This window comes from Camelus dromedarius, chromosome 8 (genome assembly GCF_036321535.1).
Source record: "Camelus dromedarius isolate mCamDro1 chromosome 8, mCamDro1.pat, whole genome shotgun sequence".
In the NCBI taxonomy this organism is placed as follows: domain Eukaryota; kingdom Metazoa; phylum Chordata; class Mammalia; order Artiodactyla; family Camelidae; genus Camelus; species Camelus dromedarius.
The window spans coordinates 22918253-22929544 of record NC_087443.1 but is presented as its reverse complement, the minus strand read 5'-3'; the positions used below and the strand labels follow the sequence as shown (position 1 = coordinate 22929544).

Below are 11292 nucleotides of genomic sequence, written 5' to 3'. Positions count from 1 at the left end.
CATATTTCACCGAAGTCTCTTAGTAAATTAATCATAGGCAGCTATAATTCATCATACTTCCAATTAACAATTAATTACAGACAAGAGAGACAAATGTTTTACTGAGACCAAGAAACAACATGTATCATTTGCAGTGTGGCATTTTCTCCTCGCACCGTCGGGAGGGGATTTATGGGCTACAGATTGCGTGAACCAGTCTTGCTCTGAAAAATACAAATCCACCTGGACCCACTATGAAAATGATTTCCTGGAGTTGGCGAGACTTGAAGTCTGGCGCTCAGAGAACTGAGTACTTAGGCCTGCGGCCCCCCCCCGCACCCCAGCGGGAAGGTCCTACAACCGGGGATGTGTGTGGTCCCAGCAGAGAGGCAGAACGCAGGGCTCCCTGCTTTAGTCTCTGCAGGTCTGGGAAGGTTCTGGTGTGGGGAGAAGGGGTCGGTGAGATGGGAGCAGAAGCAGCAGGCTCCCCTGCTGCTCCATCAACGTCCCATCTCTGCTAAGAGCATAGTCTACACACAGAGAGATGTTCAGAAGAGTATGGGAAAGTCTGTTGTTCCAAATCAGACTGCTTACGTGGGTGGCCTCTGGGGGAAGTGGAGGAAGCATTGCCAAGGTGGGCTCAGCAAAGCGGCAGTGAGGCTGAGTCCTGAGAGGTTCTCTTACTCGGGGATGTCAGTTGCTTCCCTGGAATCCTTCACCCTTTTACCCCTTCCTGGCACAGCCCCTCTTTCCCAGCCCTGTAGGACTGCCCCCACCCTGACTCCAGGTATCGCTTTAGCACCTGGGGCCAATCAGTAGAGCTTGCCTTTGGGACCCTGGGATGGATTCAGGGAACCCGAAGGGAGCCAGGAACCTCACGGAACGCTGGAACGTAGATTCTTATTTCTCTGCCGTACTTGGATGGTGGTAGAGAATGTAACTCCTGCTGCTGCTACTACTGTTACTATTCCTGCTAATAACATCAGCACTAACACTTGCAGGGCTTTTGCTCAGTGCTGGTCACAGTCTTAAGTGCTTTACTGTCTGTTTGCTCATTTAATAATCACAACCTGAAGAGATATATATAGGATTACTGTCTCCATTTTACAGAAGAGAAAATTAAAGCCAGAGCTTTTTTTTTTTTTTTTTTTACCTTGACCAAGATCACAGTTTAATAAATGGTAAGGCCGGAATTTAAATGGAATCTTTGTAATTATGTGAAACTTGAAACTGCTGAAGACATGAGGGGGTGTCTGGAACTACAGAGAGCCCACGATGACGACTTGAAGAGGAAATCATCCTGCGGAAGCAGAAGAAATATCTTGTGAGTCTTCCTGGAGCCAGAAATATCTAAGCCTGGCTTTTAAAATTACGTGAGTCAATAAATTGCCTCTATTCGTAGGCCGTTTTGGAATGAGTCTGCTCTTCCTTTCAACTGAAGGAACCAAATGTAGACTCTGGCACCAGGAAGCAGGAGTCGAAAGTGTCAGGCAGTGATACGGAGTTGGCTGAATTAATGTATTGAGAAGGGTAGTGAGTGGAAAGCCCTCCATTTCAGGCAGAGGGATTAGCACACCTTGCTATGCAGTGATGAATTAACTGGTTGAACTGTCATGTACTGATTTTTGAGATCCAGACCACTCATCTTTCAAAATCATAGCAGAAGGGATCTTGGAAAAAAATCAGGATATTGAGCTTGGCCACTTCTCATTGCTTTTAATAAAGCCTGTTCTGATTGTCTAATATACTTAATGGCTTAAGACACAGATCTGTAGTGATCAGCCATGGTTCTGCAGGTTGCCTGGGATTGGCTTGGTGGCCCTTGCTCAGAGTCTGTTGTGTTGCAGTTTCATGGTGGCTGGATCTGGAGTCATCTGAAGGCTCAGTGGGTTGGATATTCGGTCAGGTCACTCACAGGTCTGGAAGTTGATGCTGGCTACTTTCTGGGAGCTCAGCTGGGCTGTTGACCAGACTGCCTTCATGTGATCTCCCCATGTGGCTTGGAATTCTCAAAGCATGGCAGCTGGGTTTAAGAGGGACTGTTCTTAGCATTCCAAGAGGCCCAAATATAAGCTGAAAGATTGCTTATAATTTAGCCTTGGAAGTCACAAAGTGTCACTTGCACTGCATTCTGTAGGTTATGAGAGAGTCAGATGGACAACCCAAATTCTAGGGGATAGGAGGTACGGCTTATTGGTAGACCAATTTGGAGACCAGCAAGACCGTACAAGAAAGTGAGGTGCTTCCTTTGATCTGGACCAAGGAGAAGCAGAGAGGCCTCAGTCAGGAAGACTCTGTTGGGAGTCTGCAATCCAAATCCACTGGGAGTAAAATTACCTGCTGCCTTGCAGGGCTGAAAAAGCTGATCCCCACTCTACAGACAGACTAGGTGAGGACATGGGAAGGAGGGCAATACTGGGCACAGTGAAGCTGTCCTGCAACACTGCTTTTCAAGAGTCAAATCTGAGCTGCCTCCTGCTCCTGGAGTTGTGCTTCTGACTTGCTGAGGCAGAGTGTGAGGGGGAACTTGGATACTGTGGTGAAGAGGGATGGGCAGAGCACCTGTACCTGCCACCTGGAGACCAGTTTCCCCAGATTCATCTCACCCCAATAATATGACTTGACAGGATCTTTTGCTGAGGCTGCTACTTCATGGACTGGCTGGAAGCCAGTAGACCAGAAGCCCACAGGGCCTTTAACAGAGGTCTCCTGATAAGAAAAGGGAACGTTCCTACACTGTTGGTGGGAATGTACGTTGGTGCAGTATGGAGATTCTTTAAAAACCTAAAAATAGATTTACCATATGATCTGGCAATCCCACTCTTGGGCATATAACCAGAGGGAATTCTAATTCAAAAAGATACATGCACTCCAATGTTCATAGCAGCACTGTTTACAATAGCTAAGACGTGGAAGCAATCTAAATGTCCATTGACAGATAGATGATTGGATAAAGAAGTTGTGGTATATTTATACAATGGAATACTACTCAGCCCTAAAAAAGAATAAAATAATGCCATTTGCAGCAACATGGATGGACCTGGAAGTTGTCATTTTAAGTGAAGTAAGCTAGAAAGAGAAAGAAAGATACCATGTGGTATCACTTATATGTGGAATCTTAAAAAAAAGACACAATGAACATATTTACAAAACAGAAACAGACTCGCAGAAGTAGAAAACAAATGTATGGTTACCAGGGGGAAAGAGGGGTGGGAAGGAATAAATTGGGAGTTCGAGATTTGCAGATACTAACTACTATATATAAAATAGATAAACAACAAGTTTCTACTGTATAGCACAGGGAACTATTCAATATCTTGTGGTAACCTATAATGAAAAAGAATATGAAAAGGGATATATGTATGTACATGTATGACTGAAACATTATGCTGTACATCAGAAACTGACATAACATTGTAAACTGACTATACTTCAAAAGAATTAATAAACAAAAAAAAAAAAAAAAAAGAAAAAAAAGAAAAAAGAGCTCTCCTGAGAAAGATACCTAAGTTCTAGCAAACCTGATCTCTAATTGCTCAAACCTGGATGAACATGAAAAGAGATTACTTTAACTTGCATTTCTTTTATTCCTAGTGATTGGGTATCTTAACATGTTTATTGATTGTGGGCATTTTTCCTTCTGTGAATTTCTTCTTGATGTCTTTTATTTGTGTTTATATTGGATAGTTGTGTTTCTGTTGTAAATTTGGGAGAAGCTTTGTCATATTGTAGTATTACATATCTGTGTTATAAATATTTTCCCTATCTATTTTTTGTCTGTTGACTTTAATAATCATACAATTTTCTATTAAAATATATAGTAACTAAATATATCTATATAAAATATCTATCTATATATTTTAAAATAACTTCTGAATTCTTAACCTTTATTGTAAAGATATCCCTAGTACTTCCTAGCTACCCTCCTATTGCTCAGTCTGGGGGCTTCTAAGGCTTTTCCTCATCAGCTCAGAATCCTCAGAGCCCAGCTTCACATCAGGTCCAGAGTTACTGCTCAGTAAATGCTAACGGAAATTAAAAAAAAAAAAGAATGACAAAGGATGCTGGTTTCAGCCAAATCGTTGTTGTAACTGGGACACAATTATTTTTTGCTTCTGCAGCTGGAATCAAAGGGAGAATCCCCAATGGTAGGCATGACTCAGAGGGAGGTAGCAGGCAGCACTGTGTGTCATAGCTACGGTTCAACTTGGCAGAATCCACATGGTGAGCCCTTGGGTTAATGACAAAGGATTGAGCTGAGAGGATCCCAGTGTTTGACTCTGCTTCCTCCCTGGTCCCAATGACTGCCCTTCCTCTTAATCTATCATTCCATCTCATTCTTCACTCTCCTTTCCTCTTCCTCCTGGCTCATCTCCTGCTGTTCTGTTTTCTTCATTGAGTTGAGGTCTTATGAGCACTAGATAGATTCAGGGATGACCTGAGGATGAAGCCTGCTTTGGGACTGCCCCAGAACAGAGCCCAGTCCTTGTTCTCCCAAAGGCCCTGGCCCATTTTTCTGCAGGCAGCATTGCTTCTTTCTATGGTAAACAAGGATATTGGGCATCATGCACATCCTTTTCCTTTGAGGAAGTCATCCCTTCTCTAACAGTTGGAGCATCCCTCAGAGAACAAAATTTTGATACCCTCTCCCTAATTGCCCCTCCCCTCAGCCCCCCATCACCCCAGTTATAGTCTGACCTTCATCTTGGGCACCTAGAAGACAGGATTATGTTCAGAGCAATGATCTGAAGAGAAAATGAATAATATTTATTATAATTGCTAAGTATATTTTCCCAAGGTGGATAAAGTTAGTCATTACCTAACCATACCATCAATTTAGTTTATGTTATTAAGCTACTGTGTATGTTAAGACCTGTGCTGGGTGCTGAAGAACTTAATACGTATTGTCTTAAGGCAAAGGCAAAGGCAAGGCTTAAAGTCTCACGTGAGAGGAAGACAATTTCAAAAAGCAAAATAGCTTAAGGTGGAAAATAATTAATATGCAAATAGAAGCATTAGGTACTATGGAAACAGAGGTAAGGAGAGAGTAACCCAAACTAAGGAAATAGTACTGCTATGAGTAATAGTAGCAGCAATATTTCCACTTGGTGATTCTTTATTATCTTCTATTTCTTTGCTAAGACTTTCTGTTTCCTTCATTTTTTTTTTTGAAGCTTGTTCACAATTGCTCACTGAAGCATTTTTATGATGACTGTTTACAACCTTTGTCTGATAATTCTACTATCTCTGCCATCTTGGTGTTAGATTGCCTGTATTCATCCAATTTGGAATTTTCTTGGTTCTTGGTATGGCAGGCAATTTTCAGTTGAAATCGGGATGTTTGGGGTGTTATGTTATGAGATTCTTTATCTGAGTTAAACCTTCTGTTTCCAGCTGGCTTTGCCTGACACCGCTGTAGTAGGGGAAGGGAGGGCACAGTCGGTCTAGTGGCTGCCAGCTTGGAGTAGAAGTCCAAGTTTTCCACTCAACCTCTGTTAATGCCCGGGTGGGGCGGGGTGGGGCTCTGCATTACTGCTGTGTGCGATCGGGGGTTCTGGCTCCTCATTCGACCTTGGATCGTGGCATCCTGGATGGGAGGGGTAGGAGGGTCTCCTTAATGTTTCCTACATGTCCTCCACTGACACCCCAGGAGGGTGGCCTCATTGTCAGTCAGCCGTGGTAAAAGCCCTGATCCTTGACTAGGCCTCCCAGTGGGAAGTGGCGGGGACATCTCTTTACTGCTGGTTGTGAGTGAAAGTCCGGGCTTCCTGTAAGGTCTCTGCTGAGACCTCGGGTGGGGTGTGGGGTCATTGCCTCTGGCAGAGAGGAAAATCCTGGCTTCCTACTCAGCCTTTTCTGGTACCCAGCATGATGGTGGTGGTGGCGCGGGATAGGGCACCTCCTTTCCAGCCTGGCCTGTGTGGAAATCCAGCCTTTCTACTCTAGTCTCCCTCTCTTGGCAGGGGTTGGGATGAGCTGACAGTTTCTTCTGTGGTTTTGGTGGAAGAGAGCAGGTACTGGTTAATGCTTTTTTGCTTTGCCAGCCTTCCCTTTCCTGCTCCTTTGGCTGGAAAGAGCAGGCTTCTGTTGCGACCTTTTTTCGTCTGTGCTTGTTGGAATTCCTTGTTGGGTTCCTGGCTTCTTCAGCTCCAAGTCTGGGTTATGTGAAGCAAAAAAAAAAAACGCAGGGAACCTACTCCTCTGTTATTCTTTGGGTCCTGAGGTCCCTCACTGATTTGCCTTCTTTTCTCCAACTTTCAGCATCATCTTAGGTTGGTTTTACATATAATGCTCACAATTTCTAGCTGTACTTAGCAAGAGGATTAGGGAAAAGCACATCAGTGTCATCCTGTTTTGTGTACAGCCACTTTATAATGCCTTTTAACATCTGCTGAGTCGAGTCTGTCTCGTTAATCTTCTTTATACATCTCTTGAATACTATCGGACTATTTTTTTCATATTTTCTCAAAGATCATTTTATCTTATTTCAAGAGAACCACTACAAAATTGGAATTTTAATTGGAATTGAATTAAATATATTTAGACATTTGATATTAATTATGGGAGAAATCATGTTTTAATAATACAGTCTTATATCCAGAAATTACAATGTTCCATTTATTCCTACTTTATGTCCTTTAAGATCTAGTAGTTCTTTTTTTGTAGGTATAATGCTTTTTATTGTCAAGTTTATTCCTAAGAAATCTATTTCATTTAGCTGCTACTGTGAATTGATTATTTTCCTTCCATTTATACTCAGTGTAGAAACATACTATTGATTTTGTATACCTGCCTTGGACCCAGTCACCTTATCAAATACCCGTATTCATTTCATTTGTTTTTTTTTTTTTTTCGCTTGAATCTCTTGGGCTTTTCAGGTATACAATCAAATTATCAGCAAAAATAATTTTATCAATTTTTTTTTCAATTTTTATGGCAGTGTTTATTGCTTCATTAATCTAGTGACTGGACGACAACTAAAAAAATGCCTATCAGTATGGGAATGGTTGAATAAATGTTGGCTTGTCCACAAAATTGAATGCTCACCGACTGTGGAAATAAGTTAACTTGGATGGATTTCAACTATGAAGAGTGAAGTGAACAAAGCAAAATGCAATATATGATCCCATTTTCCTAAAAGCAACAGAAAAAGTGTCTGCATTTGTAAATACAGTATTTGTATATAATCATCTAAATAGAAGGAAAGCTATGAACAGGTATCAATTGGGTTATATTGGCAGTGGTAGATGAGTGGAAAAAGAGGGAAAAGCAAAAACAAACAAAATTAGCAGAGCTGTGCAAAGAAACACATGAAGAGATGGTCAAAGCTGTGTGCTCATGGTAATCATGATCTCAGGCAGGATTTCAAGAGATTTCTTTTTCATTTTTGCTTTTTATGAATTATTCAAAATGTTGACTATGAGAGTGTATTATGTGATCATAAAAACATAGGATGACATTTTTTTCATGGCAGAAATTTAAAAGAAAAAAGGCAAAATGCAACAAGGGCAATTCCAGCTCAAATATCAACCCAGGCTTTTTGCAAATCTGTGCTATATTGGTTAAATTTCTTTGGTGGAAAACACCAGACGCTGGAAGACTAACAATAAGAACCAGGGACTTAATTACAATATCCTGAACTGAAGGGAAAACTTTGCGATAGTCTTTTGGAAGGATGAGGGTCTACACAGTGCCCGAGGTCTAGGAAATCAGCATTAATGGACACTCTCTCAGCACTTCAGGATGAATCATCACTGAGAGTTCTTCTTGGGGCCATTGTGAGCAAGATTCAAAATCTTAGTGGGAAAATCCAAATGTCCAAGTTTGGGTCACATGCTCAACATGGCCCGAAGAGGCTGGACTTCATTGGTTCAGTCCTTCTAAGATTACATGCAATAGGGAACAGGAATAGTTTCCTAAAAGGGTAGTTGGGGTGCATTAATCTAGAGAAAGGGATAGCCAGTCTGCAAAGTTAAACAAACAAACAAAACAAATACCAGATGTCCACACAGAGTCTCATGAAGGCTGGGGTCTGCTAGAGCCTGGACCCTCTGATGGGATGCCTACTGCTCAGTCTACGTTCATCTGAATTTCTCTTCCTTCTCACGGGCACTAGGGCTTCAGCCTGCTTTCCTCTCTACTACGTACATTCATGGGACTCCTTTTAACTTCAGGTCTCGCAGTCTCTGCCATTGTTTTTCCTTTATTTCAGTCTTGCCTGTTGGAGTTCAGGCTTACTTCTTCACATGGACACAGCGAGACAGCAGCAAATCAAAACAGAGTAGAAAGATGACAATGCATTATAAAACTGCTTCAGTAGAAGGGATAAATGACCTGAGGAAAGTCAGGTTAAAAAGTTACTACTATGATTGTTTAAATTTTCATTGGACCACCATGGCACACCCCCCCCCCCCCCCAGGGAAAATCGAGGAATGTGACTGGTGGAAAAAAAGTATTCCTAACTGGTCCACCCTGGTAGGGGGCAGTTCTCTATTCAGATGAGTACCACTCATTCAAAGTAAGTTAGGGGGAGGGTATAGCTCAGTGAGAGAGTGTGTGCTTTACATGCACGAGGTCCTGGGTTCAGTCCCCAGTACCTCCACTAAATAATAAATAAATAAACCTAATTACCACCCCCCCAAAAAGAAAAGAAAAACAAACAAAATAAGTCAGAGACTCTAAGAAAGGAAAATCTCCTTGACATGAAGTGGCCCATCAGTGGGGAATCCTATTTGGCATCTGAGTGGGGACTCAGTTTGAGCTACCTTTCTAGGTGTGGTCTTTGAATGCCAGTGCTCAGGGGCTTAGAGCATCCATCATTTATTCTTTCTCTCAGGTGCGGGTCTGCTGGGGTGATTGCTTTCTGCCTCAGGTATGCAGGTTCCCTGAAGAATCTCTGCTCTATTCTGGGCCTTAGCAGAAGGGGCAGCAGCCGCTGGAGGGAAACTTTTTCTCACAGCAATGGCACAAGTAGGAGAGGGCAAGCCTACCCATGCAAGCACATTTCAAGCTTTTGTTTACATCATTCAAACATCTCATTGGTGAAAGCAAATCATGTGCTGAACTGGACACCAAGGGGCTAGAAGTTCCTACTCCCATGGAGATTGTGGTCTGGGCCAAGGAATGAATGTTTTTGAACAACAACTGAAGCCATCTCAGTCCCCACAAGATTTTGCCTGAGTGTGCTGGGGGATAGTCAGAGAGATCAGGGCTGGGCAGACATGATAGGGAACGGCTTCTGTTTCAGTGCGCTAACAAAGAATTGACTTAAAATCTATTGAAAGAGAAAAGGGAAAAGAGAGAAGGGAGAAATCTGGAACGATATGTTAAATGTTAACTATCATTTTGGGGGTTGATAACATAATACATGATTAAGATTTTCTATATCATTTTCAGCATTTTCCACATTTTCTACAATGGATGTCTAATGCTTTCATAATCAGAAATAACACACACACACACACACACACACACACACACACACACACAAGAAAGAAAATGTTGTCCAAAGAGTCTTTTTCTTCTCAGCTAATGGAAGCAAGAACAACTTTTGCTTTGAAGAAGGGAAACGGACAGCGTTTGGCTTTTTGTTTTTGTGTTTGTGTTTTTAAATCTCGATAGCTTTTAAAGGGAAAATGAATGTTGTGAAAGACTCATTTCTTCTATGCTAAACTCTGCACTCAGGGCAGAGGCTAAAGATCACATTTTAAATTTTGATTTTGATTTTTTTTGAAGGGCAAGAGATTGAAAACCTTTTAAGGAATTAATGTCCACTCTCAATTTTGTTAAGAGGGTGATGATTTATTGGGTCAAGGATGCTGACTTTCTTCTCCTAATTTTCTCAGTTTCCTCATCTTCAAAATGAAGAGGTTGATGAAGTGATCTCTAAAGTGCCTTCAAGATCTCACTTCCAGTAATTCTAATATTCTTTCTGCAGCTCGGTTATTTGCCATTTAAAAATGCATGATGTGAAATGGAAGGTCTAATTCTTTACTCTGCTTTATACGGACATTTTTCTAGTAAATAGCACAGAAGCCCATGTGGGCAGTTCTTTTATTATTGTTTTCTAGTAGTACAAATGTTAATGTGTATTATAGAAATTTAGAAATAGAGAGAAAAGAAAATAAAAATCACCTACAGTCCCACCAGTATTAGCCTTTCACAATCTGTTTCCAGTATCTTTTCAGTGCATGTATATTATAATTGATTTTTAAAATATTGACCTAATTTTTAATTTTATCTATTGTGGCATATCCCCATGCAATTAAGTTATCTTCTAAGCAGTTATCTGTAATGGCTAAATGAGATTTAATAATTAAAAATTTTAATTTATTAACTGTATTTTTAGTAGTCTAGTTTTAGACGTTTATACTCTTTCAGTATGGGTTAGGGATTAAAGTCATGGGTTTTGAGATTGGACAACCTGAGTTTGAAATCCTGGGTCTGTTACTGACAGACTGTGACTCTAGACATAGATCTTATGGTTATTTTCATTTTCCTGGTCTACACAATGGAGGTGAAGTCTATATTGTCTGTACAAGGCTGATAAGTAAAGGAGACTATATACTGACTATATAAGGCTTCCTGTGAAGATTAAGTCAAATAATGGTTGCTGAGCAGGGTAATATTTCAGGCCGTACATCCTATGCGTACCCTCCGTCCTGCCTTCTGCCTTCATTGACTGATATCGCTTTCATTAGCATTGGCTCCGCCCACCTCAGAAAGTGATTGACACACCTTACTCACTTTGGAACCGGAAAACAAAGGCTGCGAATACTGGACAACTAAAGTTTAGTATTCCCGGTATGCATAGAAGACAGATCTGTATATTTCCTTGTAAAGAAACTGCTCCTGCCTCCAAACTGGACAAAATATAACATGAGCTAAAAAGGAAAAGGAGGTGGCAGGCTTTCTGAGTCTCCCTTGCACCTCAGCACCATGGCCTTTGCAGGGTTGCCTCGGGGACCATCCATCCTCTGCAGCGCCCTGCGGTCCGGATAAGCAACAGGTGGTGCGCAGCAAAGCATCCACGGGCCAGCCTTCCAGCAGTGACTCCATGCTCCTGAGACTGCTCAGTGCCCCACCGAGTAATCCATTCAGTATGAACAGCAGTATGTTCAGCAGCTCAGAACGCTCATGATCCCCCAGGACATGGATTCCTAGAGGGCTGGTCGTGGCATAAAGGACAGGGTTTCGCATCAAAAGGAGGTGGGATTTTACAGAAACAGTCCAGGTCTCACACTCACCAGGGCAATACACACTGCCCAGCTACACACAGGATTAACTGGCACAGTCGACTCCTCCTATTGTAAG

At 41.8% G+C, this 11292-nt stretch overlaps 1 non-coding gene across 1 annotated transcript; it reads left to right on the top strand.

Annotated features, from left to right (window-relative positions):
* Window positions 1-8508: 8508 nt before the first annotated feature.
* TRNAV-UAC (transfer RNA valine (anticodon UAC)) lies at window positions 8509-8581 on the top strand. The gene has a single exon. It is a non-coding gene; the product is annotated as a tRNA-Val (tRNA).
* The last annotated feature ends 2711 nt before the right edge of the window (window positions 8582-11292 follow it).